Genomic DNA, 25,631 nt, shown 5'->3' on the forward strand with positions numbered 1-25,631 from the left:
CACCTGTGGACACAGAGATAGAAGCCAGACGCTGTGCCTCCTAATCTCTCCCACCCATTCCAACCTCACTCACCTACATTCCACCAAAATATATAAATGGGAAGATATATAGTTCGCCTGTCTGTGTGTCTATCTACTCACACTCATAAATAAGAAACTGCTGGAAAAAAGTACATGAAGTATGAAATGCAGACTAAAGTGGCAAAAAAAAAGCACTCTGAATTGAGACTGAGGATATGTTTATTAAATCTGCTTTCTGATATCATAATATGGTCCCTGAAACAAATGTGCGTTCCGTTTACCAACACAGCTGAGCTGTAAGTGTTCAGACGGGAAATGCCAAGAATCTCGCATGAACAGGAAGGGCAAAGAGAGAAGACAGTGGATTTCCTCACAAACCACAAATCTCTCAGTTAAATCTTTAAAATAAGATCTTTGTTACAAAACAAAAACCCAAAGCGGTCAAAACTGTCTATCAGGTTTTCATTCTATAATGTAAATTATTCTAATCAGATTACTCGCTCAAAGCTGGAAGGAGAGATTTTAGATGAGCAGGAAGAGCAAGAGGGTGAGAATCATAGCTTTTGTAATACGAGCCAGCTGGCAGGCTACCACAGGGCGTTTCGAACCACTTACTAATTCTAGATGTACATGAGCAGGGTGGGTGTGGGGGTGACAGAGTTGGGAACCAAGATGAGTGAAAGAATTATAGATCTGGAAGTTCTGGGGCGCCTGGGTGGCTCTGTCAGTTAAGCGACTTACTCTTGGTTTCCACTCAGGTCGCAGTCTCAGGGTCGTGAGATCCAGCCCTGCACTGGGCTCCAAGCTCAGCCAGGAGTTTGCTTGTCCCTCTCTCTCTTCTTCTACCCCTCTCCAGCTCACACACACACACACACACACACACACAGTCTCTTTCCCTCTCTCAAATAAATAAGTTTAAAAAAAAAAAGATAGAAAGAAAAGAAATGAGAAGTCTGAAAGTCCCTGATGGCCAAAAGTACCCAGTATGCTAGCTTTTTGATGATTCCTGTACAGTGAGGAAACCTCTCCCACCAAGCATATGCCTCATTTATTTCTATAAAATCACTTTTATTTTTTTAAAAATTTTACTGATTTGTTTGATAGAGAGATAGCGAGAGAGGGAACACAGGGAGGCAGAGTGAGGGAGGGAGAAGCAGACTCCCCACTGAGCAGGGAGCCTGATGCAGGGCTCAATCCCAGGACCTGGGATCATGACCCAGGCCAAATGCAGACACTTAATGAGTAAGCCACCCGGGCGTCCCAGAATCACTTTGAGTTAGTCATTCAGCAAACATTCATTGAATATTCACTATGATACGTTGTGCTGAGAGATTTTACTCTCAAGAAGCACATACCTGGGAGGGTAAGTCTTATGTGAGAAAGTTCCAGAAAATAATGTATGATGCCCAATAAATAAGTTGAATGCTATGTATCGAAGATGATAAATGCATGAGGAGAAATGGGTACTTTGGCCAGAGATCTCACTGCTTCATGGAAAAAGTGACTTGAATTTACCTTTGAAAGGTGAGGAAGAATTTGGGACATTAAGGAAAGACAAGTTATCAAGGCAAAGAATAGCACAAGGGCATAAAGCCTAGGGGGACCCAGAAAGAAACATAGCAGAGAGACTGGCTAGACATCAAATACAGGATCCAAAGTTGGACAGATGAGCTTTCACTGCTGGATCTGGAAGCTGGACTTAAAACTTGCAGGAGGGACAGAGGAGAGCCACTGTGGTCCTTGAGCTAAATAGAATGAATCACCCAGTAGCACCGCACAAAGTGAATCAGAAGCAAAGCCATGCTTGCCAGGTAACACTTGCCCTTCTGCCACATCTCTCGGACTCCAGCCAGAGAAGGTCCTCTGCTTTTAAGGGCTCATTTGGTTCAGTGAGCCCCATCCAGATGATCCAGGATAATCAACCTATTTTAAGGTTCATAACCTTAATTATATCTGTGAAGTTCCTTTTGCCATATAATGTAATGTGGTAGGCAGTATAATGCTTCCCCACCAAAGATGTCCACATCCTAATCCCGAGAACCTACGGCTATGTTATATTACAATGCAAGGGGGAGTTAACGTTGTTAATCAGCTGACTTTAAAGGAAAGAAATTATCCTGGAGTACCCAGATAAACTCAATGTCATTGCAAGGCTCTTTGGCATGTGAAGGAAAGAGGAAGAAGAGTCAGTGTCAGTCATGCAGTGTGAAAAAGAAGAAAGATCTGACCAGCATTGAACATAGAAAGGAACCACGATCCAAAGGATGCAAAAGATCTCTAGGAGCTGGAACAGACAAGGAAAAAGACTCTCCCTTTGAGCCTGCAAAGGAAGTCTACCCTATGAACACCTTAATCTAAGCCCAACAAAACCCATTTTGGACTTCTGATCACCAGAACAGTAAGACAGCTCTGTGTTGTTTCAAGTCACTAAATATGAGCTACTTTATTACAGCAGTGGGAGGAAACTAACACATATAACACATTCAAGTCTGGGGTTTTAGGGTGTGGACATTGCAGGGGCGGGGGGGAGGTGCGTGGGGACATTCAGCCTGCTACCTGTGTGTGTTCACCTCTCACTGAACAGCAAACTAACAGGACCAAACAAGCAAGCCTGGACATTTCTGACGCCCATTTTACTGTCAAACAAAGACCTATTTTGAAAAACCATTATTACAACATATTGGGTTTTCCAAATACTAGCATAGTGTCTGACATGTAACAACCCTTAACAAATATTAACTGTTATTCTGACGTAAGAGATGGCAAGTCCAGTTTCCCGTATCCTGGTCACCCAATATGCCATGCATTATTTTAAGAACTAAAATGCCAGTTATGATGCTGTTATTTCATACTCTGACCAACAACTTCCTTCCTCCTCCTCCCATGACCCTCCCTCCCCCTAAGCATCCTCTGCTCCTCTCTTAACCACTCTGCTCCCACAGATGCAGGCTCCACCCCAACCTTTCATCATGAATAGGTGGACGCCAGTGGCAGGGGGAGCCCTCAGAAGCAGTGAGTCTTTCCACAAGAGAAGATCAAAGGTAAGACTGAATTCAGGAGGAGAAATAAATCAGAACTGCCACCAGCCTCCTGGAAGCAGCAGGCAGAGCAGAGGAGCTGCCCAAAGGTTGTGGTTCTGAAAGTTGCACTCAGGGCAGCAAAACTGCAGGAAGTCCCGAGGTCCGCTGACCGGGCGATCAGAAGGCGGCAGCTTCTGGGGAGACATGGCAGGAAGGAAGGATGCAGCAGCAACCAGATGGGTATTTTCTAATATGTTTATAATTTTATTCCATTTGAAATTTAAGATTTATTTTCACTGATTTTTCTTCTTGTCTTTTTTTTTTTTTTAATGTTGGTTTTCATCATGACATAGACCTTGGAACACTGGCATTGTTGTTTCCCTCCACTGTTGCAATAACTGACCATTACCGTCATTGTGCTTCAGTAAGTGGATACATGACAGTGACCCTGTAAGCCTATGAGGTACTTCAAATAGATGGGCTTCAAGGGATGAGAGATTAAAATCATTTGGGGAAAGTGGTTAAGAGCCACTGCAGTTTGAAGCAAGGAAGTCCAGACTAGAAGGGTTTCCATGAAAAAAGAGTCAATGTGATGGCTTCCAGGCATCCAGACGGCAAGAGAACAAGGGTCTCATGGTTGGTTGCACATAAGAAGCAGTTTGTGGCCAAGTCCGTTCTTCAATGGAGTGGAAAACCAAAGCCTGTATTTCGGAGAAAAAGATCTGAATATCATCTCGCAACAAGACTCCATGAGAGCTGATGATAGCCTATCATCCCACACAGAACCTGAACAAGACTGTAAACAATTTATTCTATGAACAAATTAGTAATATGTGTCAGCTTTTATGAAAACCATGTACGTGTAGACAGTCACTGAAGGGGTCAATTTAGGTATAAACTTCTAAGAATGAGGCACTCTTTTAAGAACAGAAGTCCCCCTAACATAATCCTACCCCCACAAAGACAGGTAACAAAAGGAACAGGAGGGAGAAGCAGGAGACATCTTAGGAAGGTAGGTCCCAAAACTCCTAAGGGATTCAGAGGGGCAGGGAGACACCATTTGCAGATACAGCGGCCAGTCGGAGCTTCATGGAGATGGTTCTCTCACAAACCCTGCTGTGTCCAGGAGCACAACCGCTGCTTCTCCCCTTACCGAGGAACAGCCTCCTTTATCTGAAAAGATCACCTTTTACTCCTGGTCATGCAACTTCAGGAGGGACTTTCCAGGAGACGTAAAGGAGGAAGGAAAAGCCCAGTGCAGATGGTCAACCAAAAGTATAAAACCTTGGTCATCGGGGGGAAGTGGAGGCTACTGTCAGGTCACTTTCATGTCCTCCGAGCAGCATTCTCCCTGAACAGATACGACAGCATATGGGGGTCGAGGGGCATCTTGAGCAAAGACAGGGAAGAAGGAAAGCACATGTTCCTCTTCCAGTAGAAGGAATGGGCTAACTGCCGGGGGAACAGTTAGAGAGGACAGATACATCAGCATCCCAGAACAAATCAACCCACGATATGCTGTTACATATAAAGTTTTATTGAAACTCAACCGTGTCCTTTTTTGTATGTACTGTCTATGGTTGTTTTCACACAACCTCGGAATAGTTACAACAGAGTATGTTCTACAAAACCTAAAATAATGCCCTGCCCTTTGCAAACACACACACACACACACACACACACAATCACTGAGCCCTGATAGAGATCACAGTGCATGTGTTTTTGAAATACTATGAAATCTCACCCTAATACTAGGATACTAATACAAACAGAACTTGGTGGTAGGTCCTGTGTAAGAAAATTACCCGGTGTGTGGATGTAAAGGAATCCCTTTACATCCAGAGAACAATAATAGAAACCAATTCTAAACTTTTACTCATTCTGTGAATACATTAAAGGATTTAGGAGAAAATATCCAGTCACCAGCATTTGTCAGTTTTGCAGAGCAAGTAGTCAAGCCATAAAAAAAGCACTACTGTTCTGAATGACTGGGTGAAAAAGAAAAAAAGTAAACACATGATATATGAACATTTCCACTTACCGTTTTTACCCCTAAAAATACTGCCATGCAAAACTGCCCTAACAAACATTCTCTAAGTAGTACATGGTCTTGATTGGAGGTGGAGAAATAATTTGCAAGAACACACTTTGTGCAACAGGGGGAAAAAAAAAAAGAGCACTTCTTTGAATCTCAGGCAAGTGCAAAGCTGTTTCCACCTGTGTGTGGTTTAAGAGCTAAAGGAAGAAATCTACCTAGGTGCAGTGGGAGAGAAGGGAGAAACTTTCATCATTCTGAATAGGTATTTTGCTTAAAACTAAAGGCTACCCTAACATAAAGAAGCATTTGAAGTATAAATGACATTTCTCTTTTTTTAAAAATTTTATTTATTTATTCGACAGAGAGAGAGATCACAAGTAGGCAGAGAGGCAGACAGAGAGAGGGGGAAGCAGGCTCCCACTGAGCAGAGAGCCTGATGTGGGGCTCGATCCCAGGACCCTGAGATATGACCTGAGCTGAAGGCAGAGGCTTAACCCACTGAGCCACCCAAGTGCCCCTGAAGTATAAGTGACATTTCTTAAGTATCTCTACATTCGTATGTCCTTTACTCCACCTTCACCCGCCCTCCACCCCCCACACAAAGGCTTTTCTGGACCCTTAGGAATGTCTGATAAACTCTCCATTACTGAAGCATACCATGGAAAGGAGGTCTATGGAATTATTAACAGTGGAGTTAATTTATACTGACATTGGAATTAATTTTTTCTGACTTACACAAAACAAAATTAATCATTCCAATTTTAATTAATGCCCTTCTTTTAGACTCTGCTACTAAATAGAAGGTACATGGTGGAGGGGTGGGGTTAACGTCAAATTAATTAGTAACTTTGAAGGTTCATTTGTGTTCTTGCTTTTGTGTTAAAAAATGGTGATATTAAATTTCAATTTGGAGAGCCCTTTTCTCTCCATTTAATACAGCTTGTCTTCCTTCTTTAAAACATTCTACTTCCTTATTGGTCAAGAAAATAAAACTATCTTGGAGGTAAAATAAAATAAAATAAATAAATAAAACTATCTTGGAGGTAAAATAAAATAAAATAAATAAATAAAATAAATCCCTCAATTACCAGGAATGGAATTTGCAAGGCTGCCTCTAATCATCTAATAAAGTTTTTTTAGAAAGGGGGAACATGACTCAGTAGGATAAAGACTTCATTCGAGCATTAATTGCTTTCAAAATCATCCAGCTTGATACCGTATTAACTGTTTAAAATGCCAAACCACATCATTGCTCAGTTGATCTTGGAAAGCTTCAAAAACCACAAACTAAGGCCCAAAGATAAAAGGTCAGTGAATTGGTTACTTCCAGAATGAGATCAACTTTTGAAGGAAAACAGACTATAAGAATGTGTTTGCCGCATTCGCTCAACTTAATCAAAATAGCTCTGGATATTAATCTGGGGCAGGGGGCAAATCACAAACGTGGGAGAGGGGGCAAATCACAAATGAGTAAGTAAGACATGAGATATCTGAAACAACATGAACTTTGGCTCCACTTCTTGCATTTACGAATAGGTCTCCAGCCTCGCCGGGAGATATGGGCTGGGACAGGGGGAAAGAGGCATTGCCCAAAGCCTCAGACAGCATTACCAAGTGGGTCATGACATTATTGTGTTAGTCTGCCCAGCATTATAATCCTGGCTGTCCTACTGAACACCTCAGCCTTGGCCAACTTCTTCCCTAAACCTGCATCTTCACTATAAAACAGCAGTCGTATCAGTACTGGCCTCAGGAATATTATAATAATGAGTGGAGATAAGGCAGGCAAAGGGCTTGGCCCACAAAAAAATATGCTGTAAATATTAGTTTCTATTGTTTCTTTATTATTACTACCATTTAGTGTTATGAGTTGGAACTCATCCAACACTTCACCACTACCACCACCAAGAATCCTTGGGTTCTGCTTTAATTTTGTTGTTGACTAACCAGCAGGACAGAAAAGCTATGTCAAAATGTTTGCTTAATGTAGAATTGTGGTTCTCAAATGTAAGCAAGGCTCAGAGTCACTAGGAGAACTTGTGAAAACATGAATGGCTGAGGCCCCCCTTCAGGGTGTCAAATTCAGTACATCCCTGGGAGGACCAATACCTTGTATTTCTACCAGGTTTCCATGTGATTGATACTAAAGATCTGGAGATCACCAATTAGAGAACCACTGCCCTAGAAGTTTATTCTGTACTTAGGCATCTTCGATTTAGAGGGAAAAGAGACCGAGACTGACTCATTTCTGGAGAAAACGAGAGAGAGAACAGGAAATGAATTTGCCTCAACTCCTTAACAGCCACAAGCAAGAGGACAAAGACAAACCCTTCTGTCAACCAATGTCAATGCAACGGGAGACACTCAACGTGGTCCATGGTAGGGTTCAAAGTCAACCACGGAAAGGGGATATGTTAGACAAGAACCGGACTGAGAAATAAGAGAGGAGAACGAGCAACATATTCAAAACAAACCTTGTAAGTGATGATCTCTTTAGGTCCATTTGCAAATATATTCAAAGAGAAGGTCATGTTGCTCTGTAGCAATGAAACCTAAGTCACTTGATCCTTCAATGAATTATTTCAAGAAGCTGAAACTTCATTTGAACTAGATGGCTTACAACATTTATAATGTAGTTCTGACTACCTTTATACAAATTGCATTTTTATAACATTAATTTACAACATGTAATGATCAAACTGCACATAGGGCATAGGTAAGCACTCAAGACAGAGACACAAAAGGTAGCAATTGCATTACAATCCAACTCAACCTATATTCCTGGCACTACTGTACTCCTAAAATATGCTCTGGGAACTCTAGGTGGGAGTTCTATTTTCATCTAGACTAAAGAGGCAATACTGAACAATTTAGCCCTGCTGGACAGTATTTCACCTGGCAACAACCCAAAGCCATTCAACCTAAAAATGTGTTATTAGAAGGAAAAAAAATGCAAGGTAGGTAAGACTTCACATTTTCATTGCTACAGATACAGATAAACTGCCAATTATTTCCCCAAATCACTTCATCCCAAAGACATCCTGGAATAAAAATGAATAGTAAGTAATATCAAATTCCATTCCTGAAATTTCCTAATTCCAGAAACATTTTATAAATAAAGCTATGTCCCTAAGACATCCTGTGAACAAATGATGTACGGTATTAAAAAAAAAAAAAAAGCCTAGAAATTGGTGAATGCGATATCCTTTTCATAGAACTTCTCAATTTACTGAGTAGTAAAGTACAGACTTGTTTAACTTTATTCAGCTCAGAGATTCACAAATTATTAGTAAGAAGAAAATCAGAAAATCCTGTTTTCATATTCATGGTATATCTCCCCCAGATATAAGTTCTGAGTTGACAGATTACTCCTTTTTTTCAATACTTAAAAGAAGTCATTGCCACAATCTCCTTCACTAAATTATTTCTGATAAGAAGTCAGTGATCATTTATAGCACAGTTCACTTTTTGTAATGGACTGCTTTTCTGTAATTGTTTTCATGATCATTCTCATGATTTTGATTTTCAGGACTTTGACTCTGATTTACCTAAGTGTAGTTCCCTTTGGGTTTCTCTACCTGGGCTTTGCTAAGTTTCTTGGAACTGTAAATTTGATATTTTTCAGGGGCACCTGGGTGGCTCAGTCAGTTAAGCATCGGACTCTTGATTTCAGTTCAGGTCATGAACTCAGGGTTGTGAGATTGAGCCCCGCATTGGGCTCTGTGCTGGGCTTTAAGCCTGCTTAAGATTCTCTCTCTCTCTCTCTAGTCCTCTCCCTCTGACATTCCCCCCAACTCTACCCATCACCCCCCTACTCATACACTCTCTCTTTAAAAAAAAAAAAAAAGATGTTTTTCACTAAATTTGGGAAATTTTATGATTTGTTGAATTTTCCTGCTCTAGTCTTTTTCTTGCCTTCTTAGAACTACAATTACACATGTATCTTGTACTGTTGATGTGTCCTAGAAGTTGCTGATGTTCTGTTGAGGTTTCTTAATCTAAACAGATTGATACGTACTGGTGTGTTTTCAAGTTCACTGACCCTTCCTTCTTCTATTTGTGGTTAACGCCATAGAGAAAAATTTTCCATTTTAGATATTTCACTTTTTAGTTCTAGAGTTTCCATTTCATTCTATGTACAGTTTCCATTTCCCTATTGAGATTCTCTATTGTTCACTCCTTATAACAAAAACTTTCATTTTTTAAGCATATTTGTAGTAGCTACTTTAAAGTGCTTCCTACTAGTCCAACATTTGTGTCCTCTTAGGGTCTGTTTTTATTGATTCTTTCTCCTCTTGGCTATATATTACATTTTCCTGCCAGATTTTTTCCTTTTACACTGAACATGTTAGATGACACATTTTAGGACTCTGGATTTTGCTGTCATTCTCTGGAATCAGGAATACTGATTTTTTGCTTTAAAAAGCTGGTAAGTTACTGAGTAATCACCTTGAACATGCGGAGGCTTGGTTTTTATTCTTTGGTAGGATGAGTCTATTTCAGATTTCCCCTCAGTCAAGGAAAAACAATTTATTTTATCCAGAAATAAGGCCTACAAAATACTGCTTACCTAGCCACAGAAAATATAAATTTTGTGCAAATAAAACAGAAAGAAAATGATTCTTTACATGAGCACAGATTTTCAAGATGTCCAGTTCTTCCAGTATAATTCTGAAAGATACTCAAACTATATTTATTCTGAGGAGTTGGTGATATTTAAGGAATACAAAATTCATAGCATGTATACGTCAAGTTTTATTTTTCTCAGATGGGCAGAAAAGTTTTAATAACTGAGCTAAATGTCCAAATCAAAACCAAACCACCTTACAATGTATCTGCTGCCATTAAAACAGAATCTTTTCCTATTTTTTCCTATAATTTTCCCATAAGGGTTATAATTTTTCCAAAAATCAAATATAAGAATATGTTTGCATGTAATACAGACCTGGTTTGAATCCATCTTTACCACTTTTGGCAAACTCTTAACCTCTATAATCATCTCTTTCCTTGACTATAAAATATCTGTAACAACAGGTGCCTCCTTAGCACAATAGCAGGTACAGAGTTAGTGTTCAGTAAGTAGTTATTTTTAAAGGCAGAGCTCTCTGCCTTTAGATCATGAGGTAGGAAAAAATCTAATCCAACACCTAAAATATAGTTTTCCTGTTCTGCCTAATTAGAGGCCGGCTAAAATCAAAACTCACACCACTAGCTGTGACTCATATATTTCACATAACAACCAGAACTGATGCCCACAAGCAAAAACAGTTACAGGTCTGAAAGGACAGCTCGTGATTCTGCCCCCACCCTATCCCACTGCCACCTGAAATATGCCCCTTCTATTACAGATCCCAGCAGCCTCCATACGTAACGTGATGCTCCACTCAGCTGCCCAGACTGGAAACCTCAATATCATGCTTCACATTCTCTTTCCTCCCTAACCTGCTGTCAGTCCATTCTGTCGCTTAACTGTCACTCACACCTCTGCCAACTCCTACCCCCAAAAGTCACTGTTTAGCATGATATCTTCATCCCCTTTTTTTCTGCACCATCTCCCATAGCCTCCTCACTTCACTGCTTTTAATTCGTCTTCTGTGTCACTGCAAGAATAATATTCCTAAAACCAATACATCTGTAACTTTTGTCTCCTGTTAGCTGCCCAGAAGGGTTCCCAATGCCTAAAAGATGGAGCCCACGCTCAGAAATAGCCCATATGAGACCCTTCCTTCCCAGTCAAGCCTCAGCTACCTGTTAGCTTCCACGTTTCTTCACCCCCATCACACCCCTTCCACCCCTCCACCCTTATATGGTGTGCTCACTCTTGTCTGGACAAGCCCAAATTCCCAGCTCTGCATATGTTCTTACCTACGCCTAGGGGGAACTTCTCTACCTATCCAATGTCCATTCTTCCTTAAAAAGCTCAGATCCCCTCCTCTATGAAGCGTTCCCTTCTAGGACAAAATCACAACTGCCCCTCTCTATTCGATTACAGTACCATTGCATTGTACTTTAACTACATGTTCTTATGTCTACTATGTTCTCAAGACTATGAGCTTCCAGAGGACAAAGACAATGCCCAGCATAATATTTGGCTCATAGAAGGTGCTCGATAAACATTTATTGAATTAATAAATGAATATTGCCTTTACATTTCTTTTTTTTTAAGTGAGGAGGAGAAGGAATATTTCCCAGCTCATTCTATTTTTTTTAAAGATTTTGTTTATTTATTTGACACAGATCACAAGTAGGTAGATAGGCAGGCTGAGAGAGAGGGGGAAGCTGAGCAGAGAGCCCGATGTGGGGCTCAATCCCAGGACCCTGAGATCATGACCTGAGCCGAAGGCAGAGGCTTAACCCACTGAGCCACCAAGGCTCCCCTCTACATTACATTTATATTACATACCCTCCCTTTTACATTTCTGCAGACAACTTTCTACAGATATGCAGTATTTGGATTTTAAAGCCCAGAAATTAAAAACAAGAATGGAACAAAATATTGGCCTCAGTGCAAACCCCATCCCCCAAGGACAACAATCAAACAAGGAGACTCCATATTAATCATAATTATAATCACCTTTATTTGCATTCCTCCAATATCAAGAGAATTGAAAATCTTTTCTCTTTACAAGATCAAGGTCAAAGCCCAATTCAGCAACTCTCAACTTTTCCTAGGTCCTACATTTTAGCTATAATGCTTTCTTTTCAGATCATATAAAGTTTTTAAAAAATTAATTTGGTTTTGTCAAGCAAAGATTAATATTGGATACTTTAATCATAAAACTCGCATTTGGCACTGGGTTTTGGCAGAAAGCCCCACGTGTATTTTCTCTGAGACTAAATTAGTCACTTCTAATACAAACATAAGAATAAAGCAAAAACCAGCATTGTGTAAACAAAATATGTTACTTTCTAGTTCTCAAAAGAAAATGAGTGTAACCTCATTTAAGCACCAGATCCGTGAGACTTGGGATCTTAGTGTGAGGCAGAGAAACTAGGGATCCTTGTCAAGCATTCATCACAATCCAAAAAAAACCCTCTACTCAGTAGTCTTTTTCCACTCAAACTTTTTTCTTCCCAATCAAACTTCTAAACATTTTTTTTTTCAAATAGAAAACCAAATATCCCTGATTCTTATCGTCACCCAAACAATTGCAAACAGCTGTGCAAACTGGCACTGGAATCAAACCTGTCTGTAGGGCGTCCCCTCAAAGCTACCAAGCGTGATCATTTTCACCAACAAATATCCGTGACCCTCTTTCCCAAAATTATGACTCTGCAGACCACCCTCACAAAAAAAAAATAAAAAAAAGAAGATTCAATCCTTCAAAATCCTTTCTTCATTTTTAACTCAGTCAAAATTATGCAACCTCTCCCCAAAAAACTGATTATCTTTTCTCCCATTAATCTGTATTTCGTTGCCCAAATAATGCATTTACTACAGATACGGAATATCTTTTTCCAGCCCTGTAATCTCGACACATCGTCTAATCAGCAAAAGTCATTCTCCACTCTTCTCAAAGTAAAACTACATCCTCTTTCCTTCTCAACTTCCTCCTCAGAACCTCATTTCCCAGACTCTGTTCTCTAAATTCCCACCAGAAGCCTCCTACAAAATCCTCCCCAATCCGTGTTTTGCTTCTGACAATGTCAGGTCTGACATCTGTCACGGTATTAGCCACATTGGTGCTTACAGAGGTAGGGAAACCATCCTGGAGAACTAAAATTCCATGACCAGGAGCTTCAGGTACTAAAGACGGAATGTTACCTGTTTTTCAATTGTCTAAGGTCAAAATGCCCTATAGTCGTGTAACAAATTCCATCTCTGCCAGGAGACATAGTTTTCTTTACACTTAAAAGAGCTGTCCAAACTAACTATGGCATTTGCATCTCCTCCTTGACAACACTCTCAAAAACCCACCTGTGGTTTGAAACTCTTCTGCATGACTAAGTCTTTTGCACTGCTTTTCCTCTGCATTCAGTTTGGAACACACGACTTCATAAAGCTTCTCCCCCGGACACATGCCTCTCTATCCCAAGCAGGGCCATGATGGAAATAGGCTTCTTGTAACACTCCCAGCTTCCTGGTAAATGGCACAGGTGTCTGTATATGCTCATGAACAAGGGAGAAATGACGTTTGTTTTGCTTTGCCTAAATTCTCTCTCAAAACTTTTCTCAAATAGTAATAATCCAGAAGGTATGGAAATGTAATTCATTTTAACCAGCTATTTTTGTGGATCCTACAGATCAGACAAATTCTTAACAGTTCCCGAGAGTGCAAAACTGCGGTGATTCCTACCAGGAAAAATCAGCACTGGAGGCCAGGGAGAGGACAATACCACTCCTTTAATTAGCTGACTGTTAAGTCATACTTGAACCTATTTTCCAGTTTACAAAAAAACTTTTTCTTTTCCTACACCATGTAAACTCTAGTATTAGACTCATTTTACTGAATGAAGAAACTGAGGCTCAGAAGTGTGTGTGACTTGCCCAAGGTCGTAGTGAAACCACCTAGTGGGGCTGAAACTTCCATGAAACTCACATGAAAACATCCTGATTCCCAGGCTCGTCGCCTTCCTCTTCACACCAGGCTCACCTGGGCCCAGGGAATATTTCAGTTCTTCTTATCATGCATTCCTTAGCATTTTGGTTCCAGGTTCTCTGGTTGTTGGTTTTCTTTGGTGTTTCATTTGGTGTGTTTTGCTGAGAGTACTGTGACAGGGACTTCGTCGGGTAGGTGACTCTGGACAAATAAGGGATTTGTTCTCTTTTCTGTAGGAATGCCATCAAAATTTGCATAGGATAGCCATCACCGATTCCTGCACAGGCTAGTTGGAGTTTAGAGAGCTGCAAGACCTCACCCATGGCAATTCCAAATATAATCCTTTATATTCAAGTGACAAAGAAGCATCCGTCTGATTCCCATTAGCCAGAGCACCAGCAGCCCATACAGCCCACAGGTAGGAAGTTACCCTCTGTACTTCAGAACCTCCAGACCATGAAATAACATGACCAGGGGAACTATGCAAGCCAATACAATCTTCATTCATGTCGCGTCTAAAAAATAAGTCCTTTAGACATTGGGGAGGGTATGTGATATGGTGAGTGCTGTGAAGTGTGTAAACCTGGCGATTCACAGACCTGTACCCCTGGGCCTAATAATATATTATATGTTTATAAAAAAAATTTTTTAAAATAAGTCCTTTAAAGGAAACAACTGAACATCGTACACGATGTCTACAGGGTCCATTTTCAAGTTCCTGGGTCCTACTGCACGGAAACACACACATAATTGCGAGTTCATCTCTGCTGCTTACATACCAGTCTAACAATAAACAAGCTGGGAGTCAGCTCCTCTATTTATGTTGTGCTGTGGGCACCCACACCCATTTATTATCTGTGGGTCCCAACGCGCCACAAACCTTAGTAGCAATAAATAGTTCCAAAGGAAGAACCATCCGCTAAACAAGTAAAAACATGAGTGGGTTCCAAAAAGTACAAAGTTCTGCTACACAAAACTCACCAGGCAGAAGGAGCCCTTTTAAAACCTGTTCCAAATCCTTCAACTGAAGCAAAATGGTTTTGGCAACTGGAAATCGTTAAAATTGCCTATTTTCTGATTATCGCAAGTGCTTACCTCTGCACATCCGGTCTCCAGCTGGGTCTGTCAGAACAAGAAATCTCCTAAGGAAAGCCGGCTCTCACCACCTTTTCAGACCAATTTAGCAATATGCAAAATGGAGAAGGTTTGCCATGACAGAGGAGAAAGGAGGGTATCCTCAGCACGTGAAGTCCCCCAAACCAGAGACATGAACACACCAACTCAAGGACAGAAACAGAATCCCACTCAGAATAAGAAAACTTCTACCCTGGGAAAACAGAAGGAAAAAGAAGAAGGAGGAGAAAAAAGGCCAGAGAATTTCTACAGTCAATGTGTATGTTCATGACAAGCAGAATACAGAGCGCCGCAGAGGAGCAACAATTCAAGGTGAGGATTCTTAGAGAACACGGTGTATCCTGTAGGATTAGCTTCAGTGGTGAATGAAGGAAACAGCAAAGTACCAGCGCTTTAAAGAAGACAGACGTTTATTTCTCTCACACATAAATGAAGTCTGGGGCAGGCAGCCAGAAGCTAGTATGGGATCTCCCAAGCATCGAGGTCCCAGCTGCCTGTCCTCCTGTACCCCGTCCTTAGCACAGGGCTCCCCCAAGATGATGGTCTCCACCTTCAACCATCACATTCACATTTCCACCAGAAAAGAGTAAGAAGGGGCTGAGAAGCCAGTACCCTCCCTTTCAGACTCTTGCTGACATCCCTCTGGCTACCATGAACTTGTCACGTGGCCGTATTTAGCTGCAAAGGAACTGAAAATGGTAAAATAGGCACTCCCGACTGACATTTGCAATTGTGCAAAGATCAGTAGTCCACAACTCAAGAGACTTCAAGGCCCTGCAACCATGGGTCCGTCAAACAAATATTTCCAGACTGCCTCCTCTTGTCAGGCCCTGGGCTCTGCACTGGGCACGTGGTGAGGAACAGAACAGAACAGCCCCTGCCCTCAGGCTCCAGACAGTTCAGTGACCACCATCCCCCAAACCAGGAGAAATGGCCTTTGCAAACACGTCTGTGTAATGTGTTTTTGTTTAGCATTTAATGCTGAAATAATCTCAGGTTTACCCAAACATAGCAAAAATAGTTATACCCTTTACCAGATCGATGAGCCATCAACACAGGACAACGTTCCCTTTACCGTATATTCTCACTCTCAATCACTCTTTCTCCCACCTTCCCTTCTCCTTTCCCCTTCCTCCCCACTCCCGTCTCTCTCCTTCTCTCCTCCTCCCTCCTTCCTCCCTTCTTCTCCCTCACCCTCCCCATTGACCCCTCATTCCCTGCCTCCTAGCCTTCTCACTCCTCCCCTCCCTCTCCCTCCCCCTTTCTCCTCTCTCCTTCCCTCACATGCATTTGAGACAAAGACACAGATGTCACCCCCACACACACCTAAAATGTTCGGTTATATATTTCTCAAGGACAAGGACACCCTCTTGCAAAACTGTCGCAAAAGCATGTCACCAGCCATGTCAATGAAGTCCTTGACAGCAATTATTTTCCTGGCCCAGAATCCATTTCAAGATCACGCACTACATTTAGCTGTCCTGTCTGGAACAGTGTCTTGGCTTTTCTTTGTCTTTCTTGGCATTGATATTTTTTAAGAGCACAAGCCAGTTATTTGGTAGAATACATGCTCCCAAAAGAGGAATACCATTCAGGTGGTACTCCTGGTACTGTCTGGGAGACTTCTGATAATGGTATGCCCAATTTGGGTGAAGCTAACTTTGATTATTTGTTTAAGGTGATGTACACTTCATTTCTTCACTGAAAAGTTCCTTTTTTCAATTCATAATTTGTGGAGACATACTTTGAAATTATATGAACATCCCTCCACTGGTTCTAGTGTTCACTAAGGATCCTTGCCAGGACCAATTCCTATGATCGTTGCAAAATGGTGAGTTTCTAGTTCCATCATTCTTGTCTTCTTCATCAGTTGGCATTGTGTCATAAAGAAGAGCTTTCCTTCCTCACCTGTTTATTTCTTTACATCAATTTCTATCAGTATAACCTCCTGGATTCTTACTTTATTCAATGGGCTACAATGCACAACAGCTGTCATTTATTTTGAGGGTCAGTGTGTACCCTATTTGGTCAGTGGAAATCAAGCTGGCTTCTGTTTCCTTTTGAAATAATTTTCTTTGGAGAATTTCCTCGCTTTAGAGCACAACAGATAATGTATTCAGCAATCCTGGAGGTCTCCAGGTTTCTTAAAGATGCTCAACTAGAGAAAACTTCATCTTACATAAGGAAAAACAACCTAAACATGTCTCCCATCTAAAACACAACCATTACCAAGAAACAGCTGCAACCCTAAACAAAAGAGATTCTACATTTTATATTTTAATTAATTATTGTTTTTATGAATAGCTCTGGGTGTTGACATCTCTCGCATTACTGAACTTAAATATAACAGATAATATCCCTACAGTAAGCAAGCAATAACAGTAAGCAGCTACGAGATAAATACAAGATAAGATATTTTGACTTAAATGTCAAGGAGATCCAGGATATCTTCTAAAGAACGTATACAGACTCATAGAATTGTGTGCTTCCCCATTAAAAGTTGGCTGTAAAGACAAATACAGTGTCTCTCTCTCTCTCTCTCTCTCTCTCCCCCTCCCTCCGTCCTCCCACCTCCCCTGCACCTTAATGCCAAAGTCAAACTCCACTCAGCATCCTCACTGATCTATAATGACACGTATACCATCCTGCCTCTCTCTCCTTTCCTTCCAAAGAAATTAAGAGATGGCAAATACATTTAAAAAACACCATGAATTCACCGAACACTACAGAAATAAATATATTCACTAGGTTTGCATTGTGCTCCTAGCTTTATATCCCAAATATTATGCCAGGTGCAAAGGACATACAAGGAGGAATAAAGACCTGATCCCCAACCCTTAGGGCTCAGAGGCTTTGAGGACATGGAAGTCCACAAGTAGTTCTAATAAAGAGAAAAACTAGAATAAGCTAAGCAGGATCACTGCATCATAAGAACTGTGGACACTTTTAAAAAAATAAAGGTGTGATTCACTGCACTTGGAGTTAAGTCATAAGGGGAGAAGAAAGGTAATTTCATCCGCTGTGGGAGAAGTACGGTCCTCTCGGCAGAGCATCCAAGTGATGATATTTCAAACTAAGGAAACATTAACAAATGTATCGAACATAAAAACACACAAAATGTGGGAAATGGTCCAGGATGCACTAAAAGATGTAGAGAGATGAAGATGGTACATGACTTTGAACCCAAGCATCAAAGCAACTCTTGAGCATCTGATAAGGACAGATCTTTACAAATACTGGCCACGGAAGGGAGGAAAGGAAATCTGCCTAATCACCAACATTTTCATTCATTTGGCCTCATGCCATACAATCTTCTCACATCCAATGTGCAAAAGACAGCAGAAAGAGGAGAAGAAAGAACAAGCGGTATCAACTAAATAACATTTTCCCAAATAAGAAATTAGCCAAATAGCATCTGTCCAAACAAACATAAAAATTCTAAACTTCTGAACACTTAGAAAAGACATATTTTTTTAAATCACAAAGAAAGTCCCCCTTTCTCAGTAATCCTGGCACTTTTCAACACATGCCATTGCACAACATGATCTTATTGAAAGATGGGCTGGAAAACCATCTGAGACTGTGTGGAACCAGCGTCAAATGATGGTTCATGTCAGAGGACCATGTCAATTAGAACATCTGCTCTCAGGGTGCCTGGGCGGCTCAGTCAGTTAAGTGTCTGCCTTCAGCTCAGGTCAGGAGCTCAGGGTCCTGGGAGAGAGCCCCACGTTGGGCTCCCTGCTCAGCGGGGAGTCTGCTTCTCCCTCTCCTTCTGCCTCTCACACCACCGCCCGAGCTCTCTGTCAAATAAATAAATAAAATATGTAAAAAAAATATCTGTTCTCCAGACCAATATATGGCCACACATAGTCCTCATCCCTGAGACGATAGCATCCCCCAGGGGAGGACCTGAAGGGAAGCTTTCGTGTTTGGAATAAAATGGGACGGATTACAAAGGCTCTCCTCTTTTGCCCTCCTCAGTCTTGTGATGGAAGGCTCCTCCATTAACAACAATCTACTTTCTATTTAACTGACTGAATCCTCGAACACAGGAACCACTTCTGTAGACCCACTTTATAATCCAATTTGGCTCCTCACCTAAAAATAAAAGACCCATAACATTTGCTGAAAGTAAAGCCTGCAAGACAGGGACGGGAGGGGAAGCTGACCCACATCTAGTACTTGAAAATATGCATAAAGTCCAAAAGTCACTATGAATCAATAATTATTTAAATAAATATTTCTTTCAATAAAGCACACAAGGTTTGAAAAGTACTTGATATATTTGCAAGGTATATATTTTTGGTCTATAGGAAATGCACATAGGGTTCACAGATGTCTATTTTTTTTTAAGATTTTATTTAACAATTTGAGAGCAAGAGAAAGAAAGCACAAGCAGGAGGGAGGAGAAGAGGCAGAGGGGGAAGCAGACTTCCCACTGAGCAGGGAAGCCCACATGGGGCTCAATCCCAGGACCCGGAGGTCATGACCTGAGCCAAAGACAGACAGACACTTAACCAACTGAGCCACCCAGGCGCCCCAGAGGTCACAGATGTCTTAGAAAAAATTCCATGACCCTCTCAAGTTCCGAGATGTATAGGTCAAAAAGTATTAATCCATATTAAGAGCAATTTTATCTGAATCTACTGCATTGTCAGTAGACTACCCCAAACCCCAATATGTGAGTTGTAACAGAGCCATGACTTTGCCTTCTGCTCTGGCCAACTTTAATCTAGCTTTAAATTTCTGAAGCAGGCTTCTTCTCCTATTTATAATGTGAAGTTTAAAAAAACATGTTAACACTTATGAAATTGTTATGCTACATAAAAATTCCCCTGAGTCTGAGATGCCCATAAGAAATGCAAGAGACGAAAAATAATTTGCTCTATCACGCATTTTCTTATTTACCAGCAGGCATTAATAGCTTCAAATCAAAGTTAAATTTCCTATTTAGAGGGGCCAATGATTGAAATAAAAAAGATAAATAGCATCAGTTTCTTAACATAACGAAAGCAGGCATCTGCTAAGCTCCAAGAAAGATTTTTTAAAGTGCATTTTACAAGCAATCAACAGTCTATCAATTTCTTCCAGGACTTGGATCAAAATGAATCCATTTGTCTTCTTCATCTACAACCCAAGAAATGAGTTCTGATGACCATCTAAGGCAGATTATGCACTCTCAGCCAAAAGCCAAATCAAAAAGAAAAGCGAGAAGAAAGAATTTTTTTTAACAATCCCCAAAAACAATGACTTTGATGTCAAACTTGTTTTTGTCCAATTTAGCTGTGACTTCCAGTCCACCAAAGAGCCTGGTGCCACTGAAAAGGAAGACGGGAGAAAGGAGAGGTGGCCATCGCCCTCTGGGAGAGCTACTAAGAAATGTCTGAAACATACAGCAGTGAACAAGAGAGCTCAGAGAAATGCAGGAGTGGAAAGAGCTTCACTCCCATTAGTTGCGAGGAAAGCAAGAGGAGAAAAGCAAGAAAAGGAGGTAGTCCACACAAAATGGAGAAAACACAGATACGGCCCCAAATCACAGAGCAAGACTGCCTTATGAGTAGAGATCCCTGCAAATTAGGTTTTATTTCCAAAAGACTCCCTCCAAGTTTTTGCTGAATGCTTGCCCTGCTCCAAGGGACCCTGCCAGCACACGTCCCCTCCTGTTCAGAGCGCGCACAGCCTCTGTCCAACAAGGGCATTAAATTACGTTATGAAGAAAAACGCCAGTTCTCTGGGCCAAGGAGTAAAAAGATCAGCATTGAGTCTGTGCTATTTACCATTAACACAACAGAGAGAAGGAAACACCAATTAGTATGTTTTTTTAGACTCCTTATTCTTCCTTCTCTAGACCACCTTACTTCCAGAAAACCACCAAGCTGTATCATTCAAACAGTCTGTCAACATCCTAAAACAGATATTGGCTGTATTCTATACGTGAACATTTCAGTATAATTTCAATCTCCCCAAGAGGATTCCCACAGGGGGAATACTAATTTGAATTTTCTTTGGTTGTACAACGCTCTCCCAAATTTGCACTTTTGCAAAGCCATTCATTTTCTACAAAGCATCAAGCCCTTAGAAAAAAGACAAGGGGGTGGGGTGGGGAAGGGGGGGCAGGGGGGGCGCCCGAGCTAACTGATGCCAGATGAACTTTCCTGGATTCAGAGAGCTTTGTTTTGAAGATTTCCGCCTGGTATTAAATCAAAGTGGCAAAGCAGGTCTTGAAGACTAGTGAACTACATTCTCTACCCAGAAGGTCAGGACTGCCAGAGTTGGATGTATTTAACTTTCTGGGCTGAAGAGCCCACACTGTCCTAGAGTGAACTTAAGGAGCCATTCACATTTTCAACCAACAGCTACAGATGTTTCTCGAGCACTGAGACTCAGAGAGCCTGAGGCTGGAACTCTTTGGCTATTTTGGCCAAAACAGCCATTTGCATGTCCACCACCATTTCTACCCCAGACTCAGAGACCAGAGGGATTCATCTGATAATGTGGACCAAAATTACTTGATTTGTTTTGGATGTCATAAAAGCATCATTACTTAAAATCATAGGCCTCTTTTTCAGTACAGAGATTTGGCAGAAAGGTGAGAGTGATATCCAAGTTATAAAAAAAAAAAACCTTAAGATTTATAGCAGATGCCGGGCTATAGCCTTATAAACAACAAGGACAAAAGTCATCCTCCAGCAGTGGGCCAGAACATGGAAGCTGTGGGCCAGGACTATAAGATAAGGGGGATTCTTCTTGTTCAGTGGCACTTACTCAAGTAAGGCTAGGTGTGAGACAAATTACAGGCAGAGAAAGGTCTGCACCTTTTCTCCACTTCCCAGTGGAGCCAGCACACTTTTGACGAGGAAAGGGTACCCATAAGGAAGGAGAGGTGTGTGTTCATGACCTTCTGGTTGGGATCTCAGAGACCCTTCAAGCATGGCAGTCTCGCTTTTCTCCACATGCCAGCTCTGCTCCACACAGAACACGGGTGGACACAGAATTTGAAGGCTGGCCATCAGTAGGTTCAAGGAAAATTCTTCCTGTGTACCAGTCAGAGTCTGCGATCAGAGTCGGCAGAAGTTGCAAGCAGTAAACACCAACTCCAGCTCACTGGAGAAGAAACAAATTCATTATCAGAGTGATACCAGATTGAAAGGCGATACAGAAGGACCAAGCTCAGGAAGGATAGGGATCAAGAAGCTGCTGGGGTCTACACAGCAGGACTACAGATCTCAGTGGGCAGAATAATTGGTTTGGGCGATTTCCAGCCTTTTTGCCACCCTGCTTGGGATCCCAGTTTTGGGAGAAAGTGTCTGATTAACGTAGATACCAGGAGCACACATGGATGCCACAGCTAGAGGAGGGCACACTGACATCCCCCCTCCTTGAAATAAATGGAGTCCCCCACACACAGGAGAGGGAGAATAATTCCCAAAAGTGAGATCAGGGTGCTGTGACCAGAGATGGGAAATGAAGTTGGGCACAAAAAACCCACAGATGTCCACTTGTACTGCTATGTAAACAGTCTTAGCATTCCTACTTAATTGTTTATTTTTTTCAACTTCCACAGACATCTTTGTCAAAAACTATAATTAATATTATCACCCAAGAGTTTGTGCTATGACATGCCATATAAAGAACCACATGGTAATTTCTAGGATTTTCAATTTAGGAAAACATTTGGGGCTCTAGTTGGCTTGGTGGAGATTCTACTATTAGATAATGAGAGCTAAGTAATTCATCAAGTTTCCCTTCTTCCTTAGGCCACTGGGAAGCTCAGAGCTGGAGGTTTCAGGTTCAGTTATAGTCCTATCCTAGGTTTTTAGGTACAACCAAATCCTTCATTATATGACCAGTATTTGACCATGAGACTAAGCTAGTCTCATTTTAATGTGTCAGTGGTATTTCTATCTTTTACTGAAAAATACTTCAAAAGCATTTGAATTTCTTTACGAACCAAAAACCAATCTTTACAGAACTATATAAGGACTGTATTTTCTGAGCTTTCAGATTGACCAAAAGCTTTATGTTCGGCAGCGAGCATTCTCTCTTTCCTTTTCTGCTACGGCTGAGTCAACTCTGTGCAGCAGAAACTGTTTCAGATGAATTTTTGGTTTTGAAAGTGCTGTAGGCGGGCACCCAGGTGGCTCAGTCAGTTAGGTGTCCGACTCTTGATTTCATCTCCGGTCATGATTCCAGAGTCCTGAGATCAACCCCTGCAATGAGCCTCAGTGTGGAGTCTGCGTAAGATTCTCTCTCTCCCTCCCCCTGTGCTCTTCCACTATCCATACTCTCTTATTCTCACTCTCTCTCTAAAATAACAAATAAGTAAAAATAAAAGGCGCTGTAGGAAAACGGGTTTAGATTAACTTAGATTAGATGAGAAGGAAAGATAAATAATAACCCAACTCTGAGTCTGATTACAGTGTCAATAATTTGCAGAGTAGTTATCAATACGGTCATAAACTTTTATTGGAAGGGGGTCCAACGGAGGAGCAATAGGAAACCGTCTCCAACCTAACTAGATGGTCTAACTCAGAGGCACCAGGACATACACAATGTTTGCGCCTTCAGGAACCAAACATAGGTTGAGAGTGAGAGGTCTAATTCATTGGTTTATAGCTTAAGCTACTTTCTGTTTAACTCCATGGACTTGTAATGCTGAAAATAATCAGATCCCCTAATTCTGCAGGAATGGGCAGAGCTAAGGAGACCAGCAGCATATCTGGGAAGGTACGGTAAGCTGCAGATCTTCTCCCAAGAGGATCAGAAAGCATCTACAGAATGCTTTTATTGGTTTTGGGGGGTTGTTTTCTTTATTTTTTTGTTTGGTTTGGTTTGGTTTGGTTTGTTTCATGTGTGTTTTTTTGGTGGAAACAGATTCTTAAATATGAAGGTGTTGTCACCATTGAAGATGTCTTTCAGTTTAGGTTTCCTGAAATAACATTTGAGCATTTCCTCATTGGCTGAAAATCTGTGAGGAAAATGCCAAAAGCCATTAAATTAAAAACTACTCTCCATCCTCTGAATCTCCCCCCTTTTGGAGACAATCTGTACGAATGTTTGGCAGTCAAAATGCCTCCAAATGAGCCAATATTATAACAATGAGAAATTTCTACTTGCCTGGCATGGGCTATGCAGGAAACAGTGGTGTGGATTCAGTGAAAAGTCAGAGAAGCCTCCCACTTCTGCCTGGAAACCCTCCCCTGTGCTCAAGATCAGCACATGGCAAGTGCACCACAAGGCCACTTATGGTTCCCATGCTTCTACGTGCCCTGCAGAGAAGGGGTGATGACAAGGCTTTGCTCCAATCACACAGACTCCGGCCCACAGCTCCCAAGAAAAAGGGGAGAAGAGCTGGCCCCAGCACCTGAAGGTGGGCTCCCAGAGCTGCGCCTGCAGAGGAACGAATAATGCTAAGCCAATAAACACAGTCACACAATCTTCTATCGCCTTGGCTTTGAAAGTCAGAAGACCAAGAATGCCGTCCCAATTCCAAGGACACCATGAACTTTGGATTTAGTTTTCCCACCAGCCAAAGGAAGGAGCTCAACTGGACCAGGAGTCCCCACCCAAGGACCCCAGGCCCCTCACCTTCTGGGACTTAGTGACACCGGCTCTGTAAGGCCTGGGACAAGCGGGAAGCCACTTCCGGTCCACATGGAACAGCGTCGGCCGAGGGTCACTGTGTCAGAACCCACTGTGGCTTGACGCTCCCATTTACTAAGAGAACCAGAAAGTCCAGATTTCCTTATAAACTCCTCTAATTTTTCAATCCTGGAAACTAATTTGTCAAGTTTTTATAGACACTGGAGGTGCCAAAAGAAATATTTTTGTAAGCTAGAGCCAAGCCTCAGGCCCAGTTTGTCAACTTAAAGAAGTTCAAGTTCTGTACTGAAGCCCTCTGGACTACAGGACTCTTCTTCACAAAGGGCTGGCTTCTCCTCTCCCTCACGTGGAAATTCACGGGGCACTGGCATCTCAAAGGCTGCAAGAATTCCTGCAGTAAACCAGACTCACTTCGTTTCACCCACTGCTTCCCAGTACTACTTAAAGACAGAACCCTCTGTAGCAAGTCTCATATGAGTAGCTTGCTCTGTGGAACACAGTTTGAGAAACATCAAAACTCTATTATCCATCTAGCCCTAAGATGCTGCGCAGCTATTCCTAACTCACCCTTTGGAACTGAAACCGGGGAAGGAATGAGGATTTACTGACTCACAGTAACTGCCAGTTACCATGCTAAGTTCTTTGTAGTCTATACCTCAATGAGTAGTCAAGAGCTAAATGTTATTACCCCTATTTTAAAGTCAAAAAAAATGCAGATCAGAGACCCTGAAGTAACTTCTAATGAGTGAGGCAGCCAAGATTTATATCCACGAACCTGATTAAAAACCCCACAGTCTCTCCCCTCTTCAACAGCCAATATGGGCCAAAGGTAGCCAGATTCGTAGCCTAAAGAAATATCCTCTATTCACTTCCACATTCTCTATTTCCACTTCCCCCAAGCTGCCCATCCTTTGGCTTTGGAACTCCTTCTTTTTTTCCTCTCAAAGTTTCCTAGCTCTTCATCTGAAAAACCTTATTTTTCCAAAACAGCCAGAAAATCCACCAAAGCATTCAGCACCACTGAGCATGGGTGAACCTCTGACCCCTTTGCTCAAAAGAATAATGTTTCCATAGGCCAACAGCTACACGGAATATGTGACCGCTACCTTTTGGGGAGCACCATATGTTCCGTACCAGGGTTGGTGCTAGGTGCCTACGTGTCTTCCTCCACCTTCCACTTCTTCCTCTGTTTTATGTACACATTCTTCACCCCCCACGCCCATCTCCCCAATGTCTCCTCTCCCTGGCTTTTCTGCCTACCTGCTGTATTATCCT

At 41.7% G+C, this 25,631-nt stretch overlaps 1 protein-coding gene across 1 annotated transcript in view; it reads right to left on the reverse strand.

Annotated features, from left to right (window-relative positions):
* PID1 (phosphotyrosine interaction domain containing 1) overlaps positions 1 to 25,631 on the reverse strand; it is a 230,661-nt gene that overhangs the window by 192,955 nt on the left and 12,075 nt on the right. The gene's annotated exons all lie outside the window — the stretch shown is intronic.

The sequence above is a fragment of the Neovison vison genome, chromosome 3 (genome assembly GCF_020171115.1).
Source record: "Neovison vison isolate M4711 chromosome 3, ASM_NN_V1, whole genome shotgun sequence".
NCBI classification, from domain to species: Eukaryota; Metazoa; Chordata; class Mammalia; order Carnivora; family Mustelidae; genus Neogale; species Neogale vison.